The sequence below is a fragment of the Callionymus lyra genome, unplaced genomic scaffold (genome assembly GCF_982586985.1).
Source record: "Callionymus lyra unplaced genomic scaffold, fCalLyr1.hap1.1 HAP1_SCAFFOLD_172, whole genome shotgun sequence".
In the NCBI taxonomy this organism is placed as follows: Eukaryota; Metazoa; Chordata; class Actinopteri; order Syngnathiformes; family Callionymidae; genus Callionymus; species Callionymus lyra.
This window is the reverse complement of record NW_028258631.1, coordinates 51,805-57,628: the sequence shown is the minus strand read 5'-3', so window position 1 is coordinate 57,628 and position 5,824 is coordinate 51,805.

Below are 5,824 nucleotides of genomic sequence, written 5' to 3'. Positions count from 1 at the left end.
AGAGTATAAAGTTTCATCAGAGAGTATTAAGGTTCATCAGAGAGTATAAAGTTTCATCAGAGAGTATAAAGGTTCATCAGAGAGTATAAAGTTTCATCAGAGAGTATAAAGGTTCATCAGAGAGTATAAAGGTTCATCAGAGAGTATAAAGTTTCATCAGAGAGTATAAAGGTTCATCAGAGAGTATAAAGTTTCATCAGAGAGTATAAAGGTTCATCAGAGAGTATAAAGTTTCATCAGAGAGTATAAAGGTTCATCAGAGAGTATAAAGGTTCATCAGAGAGTATAAAGGTTCATCAGAGGGTATAAAGGTTCATCAGAGAGTATAAAGTTTCATCAGAGAGTATAAAGGTTCATCAGAGAGTATAAAGGTTCATCAGAGAGTATAAAGGTTCATCAGAGAGTATAAAGGTTCATCAGAGAGTATACAGTTTCATCAGAGAGTATAAAGGTTCATCAGAGAGTATAAAGGTTCATCAGATAGTATAAAGGTTCATCAGAGAGTATAAAGGTTCATCAGAGAGTATAAAGGTTCATCAGAGAGTATAAAGTTTCATCAGAGGGTATAAAGGTTCATCAGAGAGTATAAAGTTTCATCAGAGAGTATAAAGGTTCATCAGAGAGTATAAAGGTTCATCAGAAAGTATAAAGGTTCATCAGAGAGTATAAAGGTTCATCAGAGAGTATACAGTTTCATCAGAGTATAAAGGTTCATCAGAGTATAAAGGTTCATCAGAGAGTATAAAGTTTCATTAGAGAGTATAAAGGTTCATCAGAGAGTATAAAGGTTCATCAGAGTATAAAGGTTCATCAGAGAGTATAAAGTTTCATCAGAGAGTATAAAGGTTCATCAGAGAGTATAAATGTTCATCAGAGAGTATAAAGGTTCATCAGAGAGTATAAAGGTTCATCAGAGAGTATAAAGGTTCATCAGAGAGTATAAAGTTTCATCAGAGTATAAAGGTTCATCAGAGTATAAAGGTTCATCAGAGAGTATAAAGGTTCATCAGAGTATAAAGCTTCATCAGAGAGTATAAAGGTTTAATATTATTCACTCTGACACACGAGAAACACACGCTTGATATTATTCATTTTACTTTTGTAAATGTTCTCAATGATTTCAGGTTCAATCGCTGGTGACGACAGTAGAACTTTATATCTGAGGTTCATGTTCTGTTCAGTGATGGAACCTCATGATGGAAACTCATGATGGAACCTCATGATGGAACCTCATGATAGAACCTCATGATGGAACTTCATGATGGAACCTCATGATGGAACCTCATCTTGGAACCTCATGATGGAACCTCATGATGGAACTTCATGATGGAACCTCATGATGGAACCTCATCTTGGAACCTCATGATTGAACCTCATGATGGAACCTCATGATGGAGCCTCATGATGGAACCTCATGCTGGAACCTCATGATGGAACCTCCTGATGGAACTTCATGGTGGAACCTCATGATGGAACCTCATGATGGAACCTTAATGATGGAACCTCATGATGGAACCTCATGATGGAACTTCATGATGGAACCTCATGATGGAACCTCATCTTGGAACCTCATGATGGAACCTCATGATGGAACCTCATGATGGAACCTCATGATGGAACCTCATGTTGGAACCTCATGATGGAACCTCATGATGGAATCTCATGTTGGAACCTCATGATGGAACTTCATGTTGGAACCTCATGATGGAACTTCATGATGGAACTTCATGATGGAACCTCATGATGGAACCTCATGATGGAACTTCATGATGGAACCTCATGATGGAACCTCATGATGGAACCTCATGTTGGAACTTCATGTTGGAACCTCATGATGGAACCTCATGATGGAACCTCATGATGGAACTTCATGATGGAACCTCATGATGGAACCTCATGCTGGAACCTCATGATGGAACCTCATGATGGAACCTCATGTTGGAACCTCATGATGGAACTTCTTAATGGAACCTCATGATGGAACCTCATCTTGGAACCTCATGATGGAACCTCATGATGGAACCTCATGCTGGAACCTCATGATGGAACCTCTTCATGATGGAACCTCCTCATGATGGAACCTCATGATGGAACCTCATGATGGAACCTCATGATGGAACCTCATGATGGAACCTCATGATGGAACTTCATGATGGAACCTCATGATGGAACCTCATGCTGGAACCTCATGATGGAACTTCATGGTGGGACCTCATGATGGAACCTCATGATGGAATCTCATATTGGAACCTCATGATAGAACCTCATGATGGAACTTCATGATGGAACCTCATGATGGAACCTCATGTTGGAACCTCATGATGGAACCTCATGATGGAACCTCATCTTGGAACTTCATGATGGAACTTCATGATGGAACCTCATGATGGAACATCATGATGGAACTTCATGATGGAACCTCATGATGGAACCTCATGATGGAACTTCATGATGGAACCTCATGATGGAACCTCATGATGGAACCTCATGATGGAACTTCATGATGGAACTTCATGATTGAACCTCATGATGGAACCTCATGATGGAGCCTCATGATGGAACTTCATGATGGAGCCTCATGATGGAACCTCATGATGGAACCTCATGATGGAACCTCATGATGGAACCTCCTCATGATTGAACTTCATGATGGAACCTCATGATGGAACCTCATGATGGAACCTCCTCATGATGGAACCTCCTCATGATGGAACCTCATGATGGAACCTCCTCATGATGGAACTTCATGATGGAACCTCATGATGGAACCTCATGATGGAACCTCATGATGGAACCTCATGATGGAACTTTATGATGGAACCTCATGATGGAACCTCATGATGGAACTTCATGATGGAACCTCCTCATGATGGAACCTCATGATGGAACCTCATGATTGAACCTCATGATGGAACTTCATGATGGAACTTCATGATGGAACCTCATGATGGAACCTCATGATGGAACTTCATGATGGAACTTCATGATTGAACCTCATGATGGAACCTCATGATGGAGCCTCATGATGGAACTTCATGATGGAACCTCATGATTGAACCTCATGATGGAACTTCATGATGGAACTTCATGATTGAACCTCATGATTGAACCTCATGATGGAACCTCATGATGGAACTTCATGATTGATCCTCATGATGGAACTTCATGATTGAACCTCATGATGGAACCTCATGATTGAACCTCATGATGGAACTTCATGATGGAACTTCATGATTGAACCTCATGATGGAACCTCATGATTGAACCTCATGATGGAACCTCATGATTGAACCTCATGATGGAGCCTCAAGATGGAACTTCATGATGGAACCTCATGATTGAACCTCATGATGGAACTTCATGATTGAACCTCATGATGGAACCTCATGATTGAACCTCATGATGGAGCCTCATGATGGAACTTCATGATGGAACCTCATGATTGAACCTCATGATGGAACTTCATGATGGAACTTCATGATTGAACCTCATGATGGAACCTCATGATGGAGCCACATGATGGAACTTCATGATGGAACTTCATGATTGAACCTCATGATGGAACCTCATGATGGAGCCTCATGATGGAACTTCATGATGGAACCTCATGATTGAACCTCATGATGGAACTTCATGATGGAACTTCATGATTGAACCTCATGATGGAACCTCATGATGGAACCTCATGATGGAACTTCATGATGGAACCTCATGATGGAACCTCATGATGGAACCTCATGATGGAACCTCATGATGGAACTTCATGATGGAACTTCATGATGGAACCTCATGATGGAACCTCATGATGGAACCTCATGATGGAACCTCCTCATGATGGAACTTCATGATGGAACCTCATGATGGAACCTCATGATGGAACTTCATGATGGAACCTCATGATGGAACCTCCTCATGATGGAACTTCATGATGGAACCTCATGATGGAACCTCATGGTGGAACCTCATGATGGAACTTCTTGATGGAACCTCCTCATGATGGAAACTCATGATGGAACCTCATGATGGAACCTCATGGTGGAACCTCATGATGGAACCTCATGATGGAACTTCATGATGGAACCTCATGATGGAACCTCATGATGGAACCTCATGATGGAACCTCATGGTGGAACCTCATGATGGAACTTCATGATGGAACTTCATGATGGAACCTCATGATGGAACCTCCTCATGATGGAACCTCATGATGGAACCTCATGATTGAACCTCATGATGGAACCTCATGATGGAACCTCATGATGGAACCTCATGATTGAACTTCATGATGGAACCTCATGATGGAACCTCCTCATGATGGAACCTCATGATGGAACCTCATGATTGAACCTCATGATGGAACCTCATGATGGAGCCTCATGATGGAACTTCATGATGGAACTTCATGATGGAACCTCATGATGGAACCTCATGATGGAACTTCATGATGGAACCTCATGATGGAACCTCATGCTGGAACCTCATGATGGAACCTCATGATTGAACCTCATGATGGAGCCTCATGATGGAACTTCATGATGGAACTTCATGATGGAACTTCATGATGGAACCTCATGATGGAACCTCATGATGGAACCTCATGATGGAACTTCATGATGGAACCTCATGATTGAACCTCATGATGGAACCTCATGATGGAACCTCATGATGGAACCTCATGGTGGAATCTCATGATGGAACCTCATGATGGAACTTCATGATGGAACCTCATGATGGAACCTCATGATGGAACCTCATGATGGAACCTCATGATGGAACCTCATGGTGGAACCTCATGATGGAACTTCATGATGGAACTTCATGATGGAACCTCATGATGGAACCTCCTCATGATGGAACCTCATGATGGAACCTCATGATTGAACCTCATGATGGAACCTCATGATGGAACCTCATGATGGAACCTCATGATGGAACTTCATGATGGAACCTCATGATGGAACCTCCTCATGATGGAACTTCATGATGGAACCTCATGATTGAACTTCATGATGGAACCTCATGATGGAACCTCCTCATGATGGAACTTCATGATGGAACCTCATGATGGAGCCTCATGATTGAACCTCATGATGGAACCTGATGATGGAGCCTCATGATGGAACTTCATGATGGAACTTCATGATGGAACCTCATGATGGAACCTCATGATGGAACCTCATGATGGAACTTCATGATGGAACCTCATGATTGAACCTCATGATGGAACCTCATGATGGAACCTCATGATGGAACCTCATGATGGAACTTCATGATGGAACCTCATGATGGAACTTCATGATGGAACCTCATGATGGAACTTCATGATGGAACCTCATGATTGAACCTCATGATGGAACTTCATGATGGAACTTCATGATGGAACCTCATGATGGAACTTCATGATGGAACCTCATGATGGAACCTCCAGACACACGTCAATCATCTCTTTGACACTTGACTGACACACATGATACACACACTCTCACACAACACTACACACACACACGTTGTTTTGTGCTTCAGTTTCAAAGGATTATAAACAGAAAAACACAAACATCCATAAAAACTTATTGTTGTTGTAAATTTGTTGTTAAAAGACGAAAATAATGATCAAAATAAAAGTTTATTTAAATAATGAATCTTTGTTTCATTCGTTGAACTTTTGTTGCACAATTTTAATATATTGTGTTATTAGAAGTTTTCATGTTGTCATGACAACATTCTGTCATCCTCCACCGCTGATGCCGTGACGTCAGAGGTGGGCGGGGCTGTTGTGGTTGAGTGACTTGAGTTCTGCGAGTCACGTGTTCTGCTGCGGCTCGCC